General features: G+C 44.3%; 2 pseudogenes; one reads left to right on the top strand and one right to left on the bottom strand.

The window, feature by feature from the left end:
• LOC102128825 (keratin, type II cytoskeletal 8 pseudogene) overlaps positions 1 to 12,831 on the bottom strand; it is a 28,180-nt pseudogene extending 15,349 nt beyond the window's left edge.
• LOC123567085 (carboxy-terminal domain RNA polymerase II polypeptide A small phosphatase 2 pseudogene) lies at positions 1,013 to 2,124 on the top strand (annotated as a pseudogene).
• Positions 12,832 to 20,191: the final 7,360 nt, after the last annotated feature.

The following is a 20,191-nucleotide window of genomic DNA, read 5'->3' as shown; positions in this document are numbered from 1 at the left end:
GAAAAACAACCCCATTAAAAAGGATATGAAAAGACATATCTCAAAAGAAAACATACATGTGCCCGACAAACATGAAAAGCTCAACATCACTGATAATTGGATAAATACAAATCAAAACCACAATGAGATGCCATCTCACACCAATTACAATGGCTATTAATAAAAAGTCCAAAACAACAGATGCTGGTGAGGTTGTGGAGAAAAGGTAACACTTTTACACTGTTGGTGGGAGAGTAAATTATTTCAAGCATTGTGGAAGAGAGTGTGGAGATTCCTCAAAGACCTAGAAGCAGAAATACAATTTGACCCAGCAGTACTATTACTGGGTATACACCCAAAGGAATATAAATCATTCTATTTTAAAAAATACATGTACACACATATTCACTGCAGCACTATTTACAATAGCAATGTCAGGTAATCAATCTACATGCCCATCAATGATAGACTGGAAAAAGAAAATGTGGTACATATACACCACGGAACACTATGAACCCATAAAATATAATGAGATGATGTCTCCTTCAGGGACATGGTTGGAGTTTGAATCCATTACTCTCAGAAAAGTAATGCAGGAACAGAAAAACAAACAAACAAACAAAAAAACCACTTATTATTCTCACTTATTAGTGGAAGGAGGTCAGTGAGAACACAGGGACACATCAGGAAGAACAACACACACTGGGCATCTGTTTCATGGCATGGAGGAGGGGAGGGTGAGCATCAGGAAGAATAGCTGTGGATGCTGGGCTTGGTACCAGGGTGATGAGATGATCTGTGCAGTAAACCACAATAGCACACGTTTATCTATGTAAGAAATCTGCATATCCTGCACATGGACCCCTAAACTTCAAATAAAAGTTGAAAAAAAATGCCTATCTGGTGTATTCTCTATGTTAGACCAAAACTGAGGATCCAGAAGCTGCCACTGGGGGAATCAGGGCTGGGGGCACCCTGGGAAGCCACTCCGTACAGGCCGCCTCCCTTCCTGGCCAGTGATGGAAATGAGAGGGGGAATGTGAACAGCGGTGGAAGTCAGACTCTTGGGAACTAAAGCAGGCCCTGGCCCATGTCCCCCAGCCCAGCCCAGACAGTGTGCCCACCAGTCTTCCCCACCCAGTCAGCGCAGCCATCAGGATTGTTAGATGGAACATGGCTCCATCATCACCTAGGCATGTAGGGAAGATGCCCTGGTCCTTACCAAGCAAGGCCTGGTTTCCAAAGTCCTCTCCTAAGAGCCTTCATGTTTGTCACATCTTACAAGGCCCCTTTCTTGCACCCAGCATGTTGGCCAGTCAAGTTCCCTGACTGAGCTCTCCACACATAAGGAGGAAGCCAACACCACTGCTAAATCAGATCATCTCCAGGGTCTCCAGTATCAGTTATATCAGATCCCAGGAACTTACCTGCTCCCAAGGTGACAGAGGAAGATCAAGGAAGGATCTGTATGGTCACTGACCTGGATGAAACCCTTGTGCATAGCTCCTTTAAGCCAATCAGCAATGCTGACTCCCTAGTGCCTGTAGAGATTGAGGGGACCACTCACCATATCCACGTGCTGAAGAGGCCTTATGTGGGTAAGTTCCTTAGATGGGTAAGTTCCTGAGATGAATGGAGGAACTCTTTAAATGTGTTCTCTTCATTCCAACCTGGATAAGAATGCAGATCCTGTGACAGGTCCGCTGGACTGGTGTGGGGTGTTCTGGGGCTGCCTATCCCATGAGTCGTGTTTGTTCCACCAGGGCTGCTATGTCAAGGACCTCAGCCAACTGGGGAGGGACCTGAAGAAAACTCCCATCCTGGACAACTCTCCTGCTTCTTACATCTTCCACCCAGAGAATGCAGTGCCTGTGCAGTCCTGGTTTGATAACACGACTGATATCAACTGCTGAACCTGTCATCAATCTTTGAGGAGGTGAGTGGAGCAGAGAGCATCTACATTAGCCTTGTACAGCAGTGGGCCCTAAGCCTTCCCTGCTTCCCAGCAGTGACCATCACAATGGGGGACTTTCACACCCTATGCCTTTATGATCAGCCTGACAGAGTGGAAGATGGAGCACCTAGCCTCATGGGCATGGAAAGAATGAGAAGTGATTGAAAAGAGCTTTAGGACAGCTTAGATGCTGAGTGGGTGAATGCCAGACCAAGGATGCCCAGAGCTACCTGCCAACAAATTGTTGGGTTCCCGAGATGTGTGTGTGAGAGAGAGAAAGAAAGCATGCCTGTTTTGCCATGAACTGTGGCCCCACATGTAGAGTGTTTCAGTGGGGGAGAAACGGCAAGACCAAGACTTTTCTCAAGTTAGCTTGTCTCCTCTCCTGTCACCCTACGAGCCACTGAGTTCCAAAGGGATGAAGACTATTGAACACTCCATTGCAAATCTGGTCTTTCCTCAGTGTTGCAAGGCCTATGCCAAGGAGAAAGGAAGGGTATGCCTTTTGGTGTTCCAGTCACACATCTTTCTGAAATATTTCTCCAGCCAGTTGTTGCAGACAAAAGTTGACATTTCAGGGAAGATGGAGACTTATGTCCAGGCCAGTACTCAAGTCATCAAGTCTTGTGGCCCAAAGGCTATGCTTACTTACCTCCAGCCAAGTGCCAGAGATGGATCATTTCTGCATCTCCCCAAGGCTCAGGTTGTCTCCCTGCCCTACAAGAGAACAGATAAATGATTTCTGTTCTTTTGACTCTGTTTCAAAATTATCTTTCAACTACAAAAAGACTATCCAAAACTGAAAAAAAAAAAAAGGAAAAAAAGATGTCATACTTACATAGTTGAAAAACACATAGATATGTCTATAAGCAACATACATGGTTAATTCACATATAAATTAAACATCACATTGTTGTAAAGTGTACCGAGTTAAAAATTATCATTCAACTCATAATATCAAGCTTTAAAAGCAAAAATACAATTCACCGATCTGAGAAAACATACCCCCTCCAGAAAAGAAACAAAATAACACAGAATTGAAAATAAGAGGAGACTTTAATGCATAAAATCCTGAATACAGCATAGATATACAATGAAAAGTAATTCTTTAGATATCTACAGCTATTAACTGTGTGTACTCATGAAAAGCAGACATTTCAAGTCATTGGCATTTAATAAATTGCAGTACAATTATACAGAAAATATATTACAATCATTAACAACAGGTTCTAATGAGAAGATTTTAATAAATAAGCACTAAAAAGACAGGTGAATTTTATTATGTTCTCAATATGTTGCTACTATTCTTACCACAAAATGTAATAAAACTATATGACTATAATATAGCTTTCAGGAGCTAAAAAGTTTTATATTTTCAATTAAAAGAACAACATAAATTTTGCAAAAAACGAGCATTACTGAGGTATAAAGTAAATATTTGGAATTAAAATATAACATCATTTAGATACAGACTAAAAAAAGAATATAAATTTTAATGATTCCTTTCTGCCTACAGTGGGCTTAAAATTACAACGAAAAATTTTAATAAATATGTAGCACCTACAAGAAATTTTATTTACAACTTACATAATGTGTAAATTTGAACAATTTATTTTACAACTTTTGAATCTAAAAATCACAAGCTTGACATGCATTTCAGAAAGTGAAACATAAAGGAGAGTAACATAAGCAAGAGGACAGAATGGGAGGTCCTGCATGCACATCCCACACAACATAATGCGACAGCCACAGCAAACATAAGTGCATTTATGAAAACCTTGGGATCCAGTTCAGAGTTTGTGACACCCAGATGGAGGCAAAGACCAAGGAAGACATCTTCAGAGGGTAAGCACTTGACTGTAGCAGGACGAGCCGCAGACAAAACTCCTCAGACACCGTATTAAAGAAGGAAGAGGTTTTTTATTCAGCCGGGAGCCTCGGCAGACTCACGTCTTAAGAGCTGAGCTCTCCGAGAAAGAAATATTTGGCCTTTTTAAAGGCTTACAACTTTAAGGGGTCCACGTGAAAGGGTCGTGATAAATAAAGCAAGTGTGGGAAACGTGACTTGGGGGCTACATGCATCAGCTAACAGAACAGAAAGTTTTACAATGCTTTTTTCATACAGTGTCTGGAATTTACAGATAACACAAGTAGTTTAGGCCAGGGGTTGATGTTATTCTTATTACTTTGTTTAACTCCTAGGACTGGGTGGTGGTGCCAAGGTTGTCTGGATATTTATGTTACTTTTGTTTCTCTCTCTCTTTTCTCCTGTCTTGTGAACTAGGCAAGGTGGGGGGAGGAGGGCAGCAGGAGTAGTAGTGGTCTCCTTCCTTATCCCCCACTTTGAGAATTTTCACTAATTGGTGGCAGTTCTCACTTTTATTTTTACTTTCTGAGTCTCTTTGCAAGACAGAACAATAGTGGTTTCTGTAATATACTTATGCTGAAGTTTTCTGATGAACCATGGTAGCTATAAAACCTTTTATCATTTGAAGGAACAAGTGTAATACACAGGGGAGCAGCAAGTAACTTTCTATTACCAGTAACATACGTATAATGAGGGTGTTAAATTTTTATAGCTGGAAACTGTTTTCTAAATGAAGACCTAGGATCAAACCTGTGTTAAACCTGTACAGGCACATGTATCAACTTTGTCATGTCCTAAGCAGGTTAGTTTTGTCACTGGGTCTTAAAAGCTTTTTAGCGAGTAACACAGTATATTTTAATAACAGAAGTTTTTCAGAGCCAGATGCTTGAACTTGAGGCATCTGTTTGGGGGAAGAGTTAAAGTTATCTTGACGCATTCACTCTTTTGCTTCTCAAGGCCATTGGTCTCTTGTGTTAGCCTTTTAATAAGCTTAACATGAAGAAACGTCTAGGCTGCCAGCAATGTTTTCAGCCAACTGAGAAAATAGGCTTTTTTTCTGCTTTTACTAAAGAAACAGGTTCTACTAAGGAACCTCTAAAGGAAGAGGTTCTGGTAACTTCTGGTTTATATGTTTAAAGAATGACTGTAAGACCCGGAATTGTTGCTGGGCTGGCCGAGTTTGGGTTTCCTAAGTAGTATGTGTACAGTGGGGACACCTCATATAGGTGTTTCTTCTAGCATGGTTATGGAGGGGTAACAACAACAAAACAATGTACAGCAAGGACAAAAGAGGTCCTTACCTAGGAAAAAGGTTGAATACAGTGACAGAACAATAGGAAAACAGTATTACAGGAAAACTATTCGTCTTAAGATTTTTAACTACATTTACTTGCTTGATGAGTCCTCAAGCTTCGGCCGTGTGTAGACTAGTCAGCTGCCAGTGCGTGACTAGAGCAGTGCTTGTTGTTTCCTCAAGCTTCAGCCGTGCATAGACTTGTCAGCCTCCTGAGTGACCAGAGCAGGGCTGTCGTCGTCAGCAGTAGCTTGGTCTCATCTCAGGATCAGCTGGGTTGGATAATCTGTGTCCTGCTAGCTTGTCCACTTCTCCTGAGCTGCCAGTGTTAGTTGACTGTGGTGGATCCAAGACACAACACCTGCAACTTTAACAGCAGTGGCAGTGGACAAGGTTACAGTATAGGGCCCATCCTATATGGGTCATAGAAAAATTAGATTTTACTTTAAACAGAGTCACTAGATTTAAAGGGGTGTCAGACTTATAGGCATTTTCATTTATTTTATTATGAACACTTTGTATGGCTACTTTTAAAGCCTGCATTTGCTTTTTTAAGGTTAATTTCTTTAGTTTCTGGCAGTCACCTTTAATTTGACCTACGATTTGGGGGTGGCCAACCAAACAAAATTTTATACGGCAAATACCTAGTTTGTTTGGTGGGGGTGCACCTGACTCAGAGGAGGACCATAGGCAAAAACTTAATTTTATCTTAAATGAGCAAACAAGCACTAGCATGTACAATAGTCTCCAGCATGGGGCAGTTCTGTAAATTCTATAAGCAAGGTTTCACAAGGTATGGCTTTTCTTACTGTTTAAGTTACTTAGAGGGGGTTTTCCTCCCCATTCCCCCTTTGTAACTCTATTTAGTGGCTTAGCCTTCAGTGAGTTACTGGAATCCAGATATGGCAGAATCTTGCTGCTTTTAACTTTTAATATGACCATGGGCTCCTGGGAGCCTAATGAAAAGGTGCTTAGTCCGCCCTAGTCTTTATATTCTTCAGCTCCTGTCAGTCTGATCAGATTAGTATTTGGTTCCTACAAGGTGCGGCAGCCCTTGGCCGATGGCCTCTTTGAACATTTACCTTTTTAGTGTCCTTTCCTTTTGCATCTCGCACATTAATCTCTCTCTAGCCTTGTCCGGCTCTTGAATCCTTGCCTAACTTGACTTCTTTTACATTTACATCCACATCCACGTCTTCTCACATGACTAATTTCTCTTTTTTTTTACACTTAATGGTAGTCTTTTTCTTTTTGCTCTTTTCCAGTTTACTGATGTCCAACCCTGGTCCCAGAGGTCAGGCCTGCTAGAGTAAACTGAGTCCAACAGTTCTACACAATCATGCTTGACAGGGCTCTCTGATACTGGGAGCAAGGTGGTGGGTTCAGGGTGTTACAAACTTCAATAGTTATATGGGGATTTTCACAGAGCAAACTTTGGTACTTGGTGAGTCTAGCATTAGTTAACCAATGATGTCCTTTAGTATTCATTAAAGTCACTACAGCATGGGGGGTCTTTATGTTCAAGTTTTGCCCAAGAGTCAGCTTATCTGCTTCTTGTACTAGTAGGGCAGTTGCTGCCAAGGCCCTCAAACGTGGGGGCCATCCTTTAGAAACCCCTTCTAGGTGTTTAGAGAGGTAGGCCACCGGCCTCAGCCATGGACCCACAGTTTGGGTTAAAACTCCAACTGCCATCTTTTTTCTCTCTGACATATACAATGTAAAAGGTTTTGTCAGATCGGGTAGCACCAAGGCTGGGGCTGACACAAGTTTTTCCTTTAATTCATGAAAAGCTTGCTGTTGTTGGGATCCCCATTCAAAAGGTTCCCGGTCCCCCCCTTTGTGACCTCATACAAAGGCTTGGCTAATATTGCAAAGTTTGGGATCCACAGTCTGCAAAATCCCACAGCTCCTAAGAATTTTCTCACTTGCCTTCTGCTCTTAGGCTACGGTAGATTGCCAATGACCTGCTTTCCTTCTGATCCCAGGCTGCGCTCCCCCTGTTGGATAGTAAATCCCAGGTAATGTACCTGCTGTCAGCAGATCTGAGCTTTTTTCTTGGACACTTTATACCCACAGTACTCCAGGTGCCAGAGTAGGGCATCTGTTCCCTTGGCACACCCGACCGCCATGGGGTGTCCCAGCAGAAGGTCATCAACGTACTGGAGCAACACGCAGCCTAGGTCTCTGGTGAGAAACTTCCGGAGATCTCGAGACAATGCCTCCCCGAAGATGATGGGGGAGTTCTTGAACCCTTGGGGAAGCCAGGTCCAAGTGTACTGAGTAATGACACCTGATTCTGGATCTTCCCACTGAAAGGCAAACAGCTTCTGGCTCTCAGGGACTAATCTGATGCTAAAGAAAATGTCTTTCAGGTCCAAGCAGGTGAACCAGGTGTCCTCAGGTGGCAGCAACCCAAACAATGTGTACGGGTTAGGTACTATTGGATGTAAGGTCACTGTAGCTTGATTAACCAAGTGCAAATCCTGTACTGGCCTGTAGTCCTTGGTCCCTGGCTTGGGAACTGGCAGGAGGGGAGTATTCCATGGAGACTGACAAGAAACTGTAATTCCAAAAGTTCTTAGGTGCTTGAGATGGACCTGGATACCTTCAAGAGCTTCTCTGGGGACTGAGTACTGTTTTTGCCTAACTAGCTGTGCCCAGGCTTAACTTCTATAAGTACGGGGACTTGGTTGACTGCCAACCCTGGGGGGTTGTCTTCCACCCACACTTTTGGCCACCACTTAGCCAGAGCTGGTCTTATCTCCTGGCTCAGCTCAGTTAAGAAAAGTCTCCATTCATCCTCTCAGGGTACCGTAAGGGTCATAATGACTCCCGTTACAGGTCAGTTTAGCAGCAAAGAGCCATGCTCTGTAAAAGAGATAGTGGCTCTCAGCTTGCTAAGCAAGTCCCTTCCCAACAAGGGAAAGGGACAGTCAGGCATGTACAAAAACTGGTGAATCACTTTATGTCCTCCTACAGTGTAAGTCTGAGGCAAGCAGAAAGCTTGCTTTGCTGAAACCTCCGTGGCTCCAATTATGTCAATAGTCTTTTTGGATACGGGGGCGACTGGGGTGGTTACTACAGAATGTTCAGCACCAGTATCTACAAGGAAATCAATGTCTTTATCTCCGACTGTCATCCTGACCATACGCTATTTGGGGGCACTTGAGCCGGGTCCCCCTCAGTCCAATAACCCTTCTGCCAGGTTGAGCAGGGCCTCTTCCTCCTTGTCTAGGGCCTCCTGCTCTGAGTCTCCTTGTTTTCCTTTTAGCTGAGGGCATTTGTTCTTCCAATGTCCCATTTCTTTACAATAAGCACACTGGTTACTCTTAGGGGCATTTGTACCTCAGTTTTGTGCCATAAACCAGCTGCCAAGGGAGGGTTTTCTCCGGAGACTTTACCTGCTTTCTTGTCTACTCTGAGTGGCCTAGGGACATGTTTGTCTTGTGGAGGCGCAAGCACTGTGGGCTCAAGAGTGGGGAGCCTCTCTCCCTGGTAAGGGGAAGGCACCACTGGGATCAATGGTGCCATCTCCTGCAATGGATCTTCTGATGTTGGGTCAAACAGAACTTCAGGAGTTGATTTCCCACAATGAGTGGAGCGAGATCCTTCCTTGGCTGTCTGTCCCTTTGCTACTAGCACTGCTGCTGCTCGCCCTCTTAGCCACTGTGGGGGTTCTAGCACCAGTTGTAACCAAGTGTCTATCTATGGGAACTGGTCTGAGTGTCCTGACTTACCAGTTACCTTGTGCCATACCTTAGAACAAGGAACCTGACCAGGCTTCCTACTGATGGCCAACCCACTTCTAATGTTGGCCAATCTATTTTACACAAAGTTCTAAGTTTTTCTGGTGTCATAGTAACCCCATAGTCTCCATTAAATCTCTTCTTAGAATTTTTTCAACATAGTTCCTAGTGGAGTGGGCTTACTTTGTGTCTGACCTATGTTTCCTCAAGACAAAGCACCACGCTCACACCACACACACACCACAAAACAAAGAATGGGTAAAAAGGGTGCACACACACATTTTCAGTTTATACCAAACCAGAATCAAAACCAAAATCAGACTATCCAGAAATCAGAGCCAGGTCAAAACCAAAACCAAAGTATCAAACAATTCAAGTCAAGTCAAAAACTAAAACCAAAGTATCAAGCAATCAATTCAAGTCAAAAACAAAAACCAAAGTGCTGGTACAGGCATGCCATGGGTGATCAGGCCACACTTCCACTCAAATGGAGTGGGCAAGTTCTAAAGACTAGTCTTACCAAGTTTCAGATGTCCGGACTTAAAGTGCCAGTTCCTTCCCGGTGTTCAGCCACTATGTTGATCCTCCATGGGGGCCTGCTGTACACTGCTCTGAGGAGACGTTCCACCAGGGCAAATGCCTACCCAGGAGTGCTCTCAGGATCTGCATCACTCAAGCTGGCCAGAGTCCCCCACAGGGACGTTCTACAGGGCAGGCATAAGCTGCCTAAGGGGCTGCCTTGACCATCTGTTAATCACCTCACTTCCTGGTCAGGGAACCAAGAAATGTAGCAGGACAAGCCACAGACAAAACTCCTCAGACACTGAATTAAAGAAGGAAGAGGTTTTTTATTCAACCGGGAGTGTCAGCAGACTCACATCTTAAGAGCTGAGCTCCCCATGAAAGAAATATTTGGCCTTTTTAAAGGCTTACAACTTTAAGGGGTCCACGTGAAAGGGTCGTGATAAATTGAGCAAGTGTGGGAAACGTGACTGGGGGGTACATGCATCAGCTAACAGAACAGAAAGTTTTACAATGCTTTTTTCATACAGTGTCTGGAATTTACAGATAACACAAGTAGTTTAGGCCAGGGGTTGATGTTATTCTTATTACTTTGTTTAACTCCTAGGACTGGGTGGTGGTGCCAAGGTTGTCTGGCTATTTATGTTACTTTTGTTTCTCTCTCTCTTTTCTCCTGTCTTGTGAACTAGGCAAGGTGGGGGGAGGAGGGCAGCAGGAGTAGTAGTGGTCTCCTTCCTTATGACCAAGTGGCAGACTTGCCAATCATGGTCCCGGCTTCAAAACAGAACACTGCCACATCTTACTTTAGACTTGGCTATAACTTATTTGGCTTTGGTCCGGCCACTGCAACAATCTGCCAAAAACCCAAGAGAATTCATACTCACATGAGATTTCGGTGACAGGCTTGCAGAACTTTGTTGTTTCTGTGTCCCTGAATCAGGCAAAACACACATTCTTTATTTCTCTAGCCATGGTCTGCAAGAAATCTTCACATTGATATGATGAAATGCTAACTAACTATATGAAAAATAATAAAATATACATATCACTAAAAATGGTAAATACATACTGAAATTCAGAATACTTTAAATTGTTATCATCTTAAACTGGACTGTTAAAATACAAGATGTTTTATGTAAGTCTCATGATAACCACTAGAAAAAAAAATGTAGTAAAGAAAAAGAGAAAGGAATTAAAACATATAAAAACAAAACATTGGATATGGTGGCTCCTGCTTATAATTCCAACACTTTGGGAGGCCAAGGTGGAAGAATCATAAGCTCCAGAGTTTGAGACCAACCTGAGTAAAATGAGGAAACCTTTTTTCTACAAAAAAAGTTAGCTGGGTGTTGTGGTACCCATCGGTAGTCCAAGCCACTTGGGTGGCTAAGGTGGGAGGATTGCTCCAGCAGAGGAGGTTGAGGCTACAGTAAGCTGTGATGTGCCACTGCACTTCAGTCTGAGCAAGAAAGCATAAGTTTGCCTCAACAAAAATCAACAATACCACAGGAAAGACAGAACAACAAAATAAGAAGCAAATGTAAAATGGACAGAAAACTACATACAATAGTAACCGCTTACCTATCACTACTTTACATATAAAAAGATTAATTTATCTACTAAACAGATACTGTTATAGACTGAATGTCATCTCCAAAATTTAGGAGAAAATTTAATAGCCATTGTGATAGAATTAAGAGATGGAACCCTTAAGAATTAATTAAAATATAAGCACTTTGCCCTCATGAATGGATTAATGGTCTTGTAATGGGAATGGGCTAATTATAACGAAAATGGGTCTGTTATAAAAAAAAAAAAACACACAAAACAAAACAAAACTCTCTCTCCCTGACATCTTTAGCCAAGTTATTAACCAGCAACAAGACTTTCGATACATAGTAGTGTCATGTTCTTTTGCCTTCCCAGCCTCCAGAATCATGACTCAAATAAATTTCTATTGTTTATTAATTACCAGTCTGTGATATTCTGCTATTGCAGCAGAAAAGAGACTAAAACAGACAGGGTGGATGAATGAATCTTTTAAACCCTATAATATGCTGCATACAGGAGATTCACTTCTGAATTAAGAGCATTGGCTAAAAGTGGAAGGATAGAAAACGATATTCCATGCAAATAATAACCAAGGGAGTGCATTGGTAGTTAAGCTTAAATTAGACAAAATAGACTTTCTAACAACATCTGTCACAAGTATGAAATGAGTTTACCATATAATAATAACAGAGGTTAATTTGTCAAGAGAATATTACTATATATATTTATACATCCAAAAGTGAGGCTTCTAAATATAAAAAGCAAATATTGACAGAACTGTAGGGAGAAGTAGAAAGAAATCCAATAATAGAAAACCTTAATGAAATATACAATAAAGGACAAATTGTTGATAGCATTGTAAATTGGCAAGGGGAAGTTGGCCTCATTTGTTGCATTTGAGAATGTGACAAAGTAAGTGGGAACTTATACAGCAAGCCTGAGTTAAGCTGGAAATCAGGGTGGTCGATTAGAGGTCCCGCTTACCATATATTAGAAAAACACAGGGGAAAGTCATACCTCCTCTGGAGTGTTAAAATAATTAAAGAGCAGAAAATTAGACTAAAGTTGCTGTAATGCCCTGTGTTCATAGGTTTAAAAAAAAAAATCTAAAACCTAACTCAAATACCTTTCTTAAAAATCACTATTCAGGCTGAAACAAAATGCAGTCTTAACCAATTATACACCTGCAATTAACCTCTGATTATATCACCAGGAAATTTCCATCTGGATAGTTCAAATAGGGCGACTACATAACTGTAACCAGTTTTTGAACTTGGGTTGCTTTCTTACGCACCTTATAAAAGCCTTTCCTTCATGCCCCTTGGGTGGACCACAAATCATGGCTGGGTGCTTTCCATTTCACCAATCGCTGTTTGCTCAAATAAACTGGTTAACGTTTTAACACGGATTCCCGTTAAGTTTTAACAAGAGAGACTGGGGACCTCATGGGCTGCAGCTCCTGCCAGGCACACACCCAGCGGCGGCCCTGATGACCCACCTGGCATCCCTGAACACTCTGGGAAATTCTCAGGGCTGTGGGCGCAGAGCAGGGCGCTGCCGAAAGACTGGACCGGACAAGAGGGACGGGTCGCGGGGGTCCCCGCTGCTGGCCCAGAGGCCATCTTGCAGCCACAGCGGACTGAGGGCTAAGCTGCCGGAGACCCGGATCTGACTGTGGGGAGGCCAGTAACGCCGGTTTCACAGATCACTTTCCCCTCTCGGGATGCCTAGCTCTGCATACTCACCATTTCCCAGCTTCCGGGACGTCCGGGCAACTTAACTATGCGTCCCCAAGGATCCACAGCACACAGGGCAACAGGGACTGTGAGGGAGTTTCCCGGGGCTCCCAAGGTGCAGGAGGCTCAAGAGTGGAGACGGAACCCAAGCTCCTGCGCCAGCACCAGAGAGAGACAAAGGCCCCGCCAAACTCCAGAAGCGACGCCCTCCTCTCCTCTCCAACTGCGCACCTGATTGGGCGGTTCCCACACCAGCGCCACTGATTGAATAAAACACCAGGACCCACTCACCCCTGCCCCACCCCTGCCTCTACCCCCGCTCACCCTCAAGGATAGTGTATTTTTGTTTCTTTGTTTTACTTTAAGTTCTGGGATACCTGTGCAAAACGTGCAGGTTTGTTACATAGCTTTACATGTGCCATGGTGGTTTGTTGCACCTATCAACCTGCGGTCTAGGATTTAGGCCCCGCATGCATTAGGTATTTGTCCTAATGCTCTCTCTCCCCTTGACCCCAAATCCCTAACAGGACCCAGTGTGTGATGTTTTCTTCCCTGTGTCCATGTGTTCTCATTGTTCAACTCCCACATATGAGTGAGAACATAAGGTGTTTGGTTTCCTGTTCCTGTGTTAGTTTGCTGAGGATAATGGTTTCCAGCTTCAATCACCTCCCTGCAAAGGTCATAAACTCATTCTTTTTTATGGCTGCATAGAATTCCATGGTGTATATGTGCCACATTTTCTTTTTCCAGTCTATCTTTGATGGGCATTAGGGTTGGTTCCAAGTCTTTGCTACTGTAAGCGGTGCTGCAATAAACATACATGTGCATGTGTCATTACAGTAGAATGATTTATATTCCTTTGAGTGTATACCCCAGTGATGGAATTGCTGGGTCGAATGGTATTTCTGGTTCTAGATCCTTGAGGAATCACCACACTGTCTTCCACAATGGTTGAACTAATTTACACTCCCTCCAGCAGTGTAAAAACATTTCTATTTCTCCACAGCCTCACCAGCATCTGTTGTTTTCTGACCTTTTAATAATTGCCATTCCAATTGTCTTGAGATGGTACGTCATTGTGGTTTTGACTTCCATTTCTGTTTCTTGGCCACATAAATTTCTTCTTCCTCCTCCTCCTCCTCCCCTCCTCCTCCTCCTCCTCCTCCTCCTCCTCGTCCTCCTCCTCCTTCTTCTTCTTCTGCTTCTGCTTCTTCTTGTTTTTCTTCTCCTTTCCTCTTCCTATTCTTCTTCTTCTTCTTTTTGAGACAAAGTCTTGCTCTGTCACCTAGGTTGGAGTGCAGTGGCAGGATCTTAGCTCACTGCAACATCTGCTTCCCAGGTTCACGTCATTCTCCTCCCTCAGCCTCCCGAGAAGCTGTGATTACAGGCACCTGCCAACACACCCGGCTAATTTTTTGTTTTTGGTAGAGACGGGCTTTCACCATGTTGGCCAGGCTGGTCTGGAACTCCTGAACTCGTGATCCACCTGCCTCCACGTCCCAAAGTGCTGGGATTACAGGTGTGAGCCACCATGCCCAGCCACAGTGTCTTCTTTTGAGAAGAGTCTGTTCATATCCTTTACCCACTTTTGATGTTTTTTTTTTTTCTTGGGAATTTGTTTACGTTCCTTGTAGATTCTGGATATTAGACCTTTGTCCAATGAATAGGTTGCAAAAATTTTCTCTTATTCTGTAGGTTTCCTGTTCACTCTGATGATAGCTTCTTTTGCTGTGCAGAAGCTCTTTAACTGGATCTCATTTGTCAATTTTGGCTTTTGTTGCAATTGCTTTTGATATTTCAGTCATGAAGTCTTTGCTCATGCCTATATCCTGAATGGTATTGCCTAGGTTTTCTTCTAGCGTTTTTATAGTTTGGAGTTTTACATTTCAGACTTCAATTCATCTTGAGATAATGTTTGTATAAGGTGTAAGGAAGGGATCCAGTTTCTGTTTTCTGCATATGGCCAAGGAGTTTTTTCAGCACCATTTGTTAAATATGCAATCCTTTCCCCCATTGCTTCTTTTTGTTAGGTCTGTCGAAGATCAGATGGTTGTAGATGTGTGGTGTTATTTCTGAGGTCTCTGTTCTGTTCCATTGGTCTATATATCTGCTTTGGTACCAGTGCCATGCTATTTTGGTTACTGTAGCCTTGTCGTATACTTTGAAGTCTGGTAGCATATTTTGTGCTGTTTTGGTTACTGTAACCTTGTAGTGTAGTTTGAAGTTTGGTAGCATGATGCATCAAGCTTTGTTTTGTTGCTTAGGATTGTCGTGGGTGGACAGGAAAACAGGCTCAAATAGTTGGGGTCACATGCCCAGAGTATCACAGCTAATTAAGAATTGAGTTGAGACTTGAAATGCACATGTTCTTTCCCGTACCTGGGTCTGTTGTGTAATGCATCTTAGCAGCTATTTAAGGATAGGAAGTAGAATATTTGGACATCTTTTAAACGACTTTTAAGCGTTTTGATAATGCAGGAAAGACCCTCATCCCATCCCTGAGCCCCTTTCTCACCATGCTGCACCCCACTGCTGACCACATCATGGGGTGGCCATTAGGAATCAGGTGGGCAGCAGGGGCTGGGAATAAATAAGCAAGAATTACGTTGCCCAAATTTACTCATCTTAGAAATGTTCTACAACCATACTCTGTGAAGTGATTAATCCAGGGTAATTGTGCCCTGACTGCGTTGCATCTCAGTCTGACTTGTCTTTTTGAAAATCACTGGATTACTGTCATCAATGGGGGTATTTCTCTATTTGAAAACAGCCACTGTCCTCTCAGGTGTCCTGATTTGATTTGCTAGTTTAGACCCAGAAGGTAGCAGTGAGAAAATGTTTGGGCCACATCAGAATACCTATTTCCAGCTGGAGAACATATATAAATTTCTTAATAATATCTAACCGTATTCTCAATAACCATTATATTTAACAGTGACAGCTTGGAAGGCAGGGCGGGACACTGATGACACAATCTTCAAAGTTTAATTTGGTTATAAGGTTTTTTTTTTCTTGTTTTCTTTTGTTTTGTTTTTGGATACAAGGTCTTGCTCTGGTGACCAGGCTGGAGGGCAGTGGTGCAATCATAACTCATAATTTCATTGTAACAGTTCTTTAAAAACTATTTTTGGCTGAGTTTGGTAACTCACAACTGTAATCTAAACACTTTGGGAGGCCAAGATGGGATGATCGCTTGATCCCAGGAGTTCAAGAAGAGTCTGGGCAACATAAGTAAGCTCAGTCCCTAGAAGAAATTTCAAAAATTGACTGGGTGTAGTGTTGAATGCCTGTAGTCCCAGCTACTTGAGAGGCTGATATGAAAGGATCTCTCAAGCCTAAGAGAGGCTGCTTTGAGGCTGCAGTGACCCATGATTCAGCTACTGCACTGACAGAGTGAGATGTGTGTGTGTGTGTGTGTGTGTGTGTGTGTGTGTGTGTGTGTGTATAAACAATATGAATGTGAAAAAAACTCAAGTGTGGGAGAAAAGTAGAAGCCCATGGTGGGGGATGTGGAGAAAGGTGAGTGTGGTTCTAGCAACTCAGTGAGACTTGGTTTTCCATCTTGAAGAACTGCCCATCCGCACTGGAATCATAGCCTAGCACACACCAGTTCTCACACTACACCTGCTGGGATACCACTATGTACCATTTTTTTAAAAATAAAATCTTTCACCTAAGATGAGGAGAAGAGAAAATGAGGGTTTCACATCTAAAGCCTTCATTTTCTTTATGAAACCACAGCCACTTGTCATTTCAGTTTTCCAAAGGCGACTGATGGCACTAATAATCTTAATGAATCAACCAGGAAAAATGGGCCTCTCAAGTGAGGAGGAGGCACAATGGTAACTAACCCCAATCCATTCTCAGTTTTACGTGGTGCCTGTATCTCAAGAACTGGAGTTAGCCATGTGAACCATGTTCACTAAACAAGTCCAGAAGAAAGAATATTTAGTACAACACAACCATGAGGCTGCAAATCAAACTGGTAGTGGAATCATGCATGAGGATTCAGTGCCAAGACACTGGTGGCTACCCTTGGGTGTCACTTAAAACTTCGAGGTGAAGGACATTTTTTTTTCCAGTTGGCTCAGGGAAACTAATAAACATTAGAATTGAAATTTGTTTTCCTTTTCAAAATTTCTAAGACATAGAGGACTCTCTAAACACTCCAAAAGACATTCAGATATACATGCAGGAGAGGGCCTGCCTGCTCTGCAGAGGGATGACTGAGCAGCAGCCACCAGCTGTAATAGCTTTAAACTCCTCCTCTCATAGGGACAGGTCACCCCCCACACACACACCCTTAATTCATGGGCTCTGGCTGTCAGGTGCACCTGGGGGACCGCCTTCCTCCCATCTCATGAGCTCTCCAACAGAGTCCAGCTCACTCTAAAACCTACCCTAGGATGGTACGTCGTAGACTCTCCTCCATTCTCCCAGTGCAGTGTGACTTCAAGAGAGTGCCCCCCCCATCCTCTTACCTCAACTGATGTGAAAAGGCATGGTGCCCAGGCAGTTAGATGTTCAGTGACACTCTCATGAGCCTGGTAAGTGGCAGCTGGGTAAACCCCAGCTGAGTGCCTGTGACTCTACCCTCTTACCTCCCACTCAAGTGACATTATAAGCATAATTTTACATTTGATCCAATTTACACATATTCTTCTTTTCATAACATTCCTAACAACAGCCCTCACAACCAAATGAGTCTAGGTTACAGAACACATGGGCGAGCTGGGGTAACAGGTTTCACTTATTTTATTCCAATGTGAAATGAAGAAGTGATGGTTTAAAACCAAGACAAAGCTGTTTATCAGCTGTGGGGTTGCTACACTCGCTAGCTCATGCTCACTTCCTTTCAAACAAGGTATCTGGACAAACCATATTCATAAGTAGCTGTTTGCAAAACCCCAGGCAGAAGGCCCAGTCAGACACAGCTCCCTCAGGCTTACATGGTGGCGACTTCCTCCTCCATGTTTAGGCTCTGACAGCAGGTAAGGGAAGGAGCACAGGCAGCGGGGGACTGGGAGCCACCAGGGACCGTATGGATTCCCAAACTCTCCGGAGCTATTCTCTGTAGAAGGGGTTGTGTGGCAAGGACCAGGTATGGAGCTGGGTTCCACAGAGAGGTGACAACCACTTCTGTATCTCTAAATTTCCCCCAGGATCCATGATCCAGCCCTGCTTTACCCCAGGCCCTTCACCCGTGCTACCCCCACTCTGTGTTAGGCAGCTCGGGTTAAAATGGGAGAAAAATGCATTCAGACTGTGGCCTCCAAATATTCCCATCTAGGGTGCAGAGAGTAGGGAAGGAAGTCGGGGCCTGTGGCAGTGTGTTTTGCTGTGCCTGAGGGTAGGCAGGCCAGGGCTGGGCGTGTGGATGTCTCCAGGACCACCACTGCTCACTCCCTCCCCCTCACCTGGAACTACAACCTGGACAGGCTATCATGATTAATACAACCACGTCAAGCTCTCATCCTGTCAGAAAACGAATGTGCACCTAATCCTAGTCCTATGCAGATCTCTGGTTCCTATCCCAGGACACAGAAAAGCCTCTTATCTTTTTTACTTAAAACTTGGAACTTAAGCCAGATGGGGCCTGGGTATAGTGGCAGCAAAAGGAGCAGCCAGATATATACACTCCAGATGTATACACTCATGGGCACGGGCACATTCCACACTTGCTGGAGGATGAGAGGCCTGACAGACACCTGTTTCCCAGCTGCTAACTGATGTCCACACACCCCATTCAAGTGTCTTCATTTAGGTCTCTGCACACTATATTCGTTCAGCCAGTGCAAACACGTCTTCTGTGGGGGCATCATTAATGGCAGCACCAGCCCCACTTGTTCTGGAAGGGGGTCAGGAGGAATCCGGACAGCTCCTAATCCCCCAGGACAAAGGTGATGCCCCCTTTACAGCACTCACATCCAACAGCACCATTTCTGGATACTTTTTTCAGACATAAGCAGCATGAGGTAGCAAACATGGTGTTACAGACTCAAGGCCATGGAGAGCCAGCTGCTGGAGAAGCAACAGAGGCCAGACACATCTGTGGGTGCCATCATGACAAGCCAAGGCAGCCACAACCCCTACTCCCAACAGCCCCAGCCCAGATGGCATTCAAATCTTCCCGGAGAGGATTGGGGTACCCGATGTCAATCACTCACATGCTCATTAGCACTGCCTTGTGTTGGTTACTCAGGGACTAAGGAGAGGGAGTGGGAGATGTAGATCCAGGGTGGGCACCACCTCGCAGCCAGAGTCCACCTGACTGCTGGCCAACAAGCAAGCCCAAGCAGCTCAGCTCTAGCTGGGTGTGGTGGCTGGCGCCTGTAGTCCCAGCTACTAGGGAGGCTGAGGCAGGAGAATGGCGTGAACCCGGGAGGCAGAGCTGGCAGTGAGCCGAGATCATGCCACTGCCACATCCCAGGAGCCTGCGAGGGACTGGCAGAGACTTACTGGTTCCAGTAAAAGCCCCATGTGGATGCAGTAATGCTGCGTGCTGGTCCTTGACTGTAATTACAAAGAGACACATGAGGTCCCCATGCATCTTGCAGCTCTCAGGGAGTGGGTTCCAGCTGCTTATGGTAGGCGCTTTTAGTCACTGGACATGCCTGAGGAATGGCCAAGCTTCATTAAGCCAGGCATCTTGCTATGAGGTCCTCCACCCCACTGAGGACCCGCTTTCTTGCTCTCCCTGGCAGTTTCACCTTCCAGTTCTGGTTCTGGAGACACGATGGCCCCTCCTGGACCCCTGGCAGAATGTGCTCAGGTGACACACAGTCGACGGGCCCATTTCCAAGCCTTTCTTCCATTTCCAACTGTTTGAGGGACCCGAAGCTGCTGGTGAGCACAGGGCCAACCAGGGCCAGCTGTCTGCACCTAAATGTGATGCTGGTCTAGGTGTCTCAGGGCCAGAACACTCCAGGTGAGGTGGCCTGGTCCTCAGCCCCAGCCTCCATGCTCCCTTTTCCTCCGTTCAATCCTGGCCCCAATGCCTCCTGCAACTCTCAGGTCATGATTGCAGAAGATGCTCAGGAAGCAAAAGCAGCTGCAGTCAACCCTGCTGAGGGTGGCAGATGGGTCCAGACTCTTGAGCTGGTCTTCGACGTGGTACATATGGTACATGTGGGGCAGGCTTTGAGCAGTATGTGTAGCTCTTTTAGGAAGGAAGGGAAAATGGTGTTACCAGGGCCCTACACCCTGGAATGAACCATCTAGCACAGAAAATAGTTTGCAGGGTGCTATCATACATGATTTTAATTTTCAACTTTAGGCTTCCATTTTCAAATTCCACAATAAACACATAAGGTGGGGTTCTTGTTTCAAAACACACACACACACACACACATTCTCTCTGCCTCTCTCTCTCTCTTTCTCTCTTACTCTCTCCTTCCTGCTGTGGGCAAGGATTATTGTTCACAAAAAAACCTTCTGCCAAATGGGTCTGAAGCACAGGCAGGTCTTGGAGAGCCACAAGGCCACTTCCTCTTTGTGCGCTAGTGTCTTGGGTAGGCTTCAGAACTTTGAGGCCTCTACAAC

Source organism: Macaca fascicularis, chromosome 10 (assembly GCF_037993035.2).
Source record: "Macaca fascicularis isolate 582-1 chromosome 10, T2T-MFA8v1.1".
NCBI classification, from domain to species: Eukaryota; Metazoa; Chordata; class Mammalia; order Primates; family Cercopithecidae; genus Macaca; species Macaca fascicularis.
This window is presented reverse-complemented; position numbering and strand designations above follow the sequence as displayed.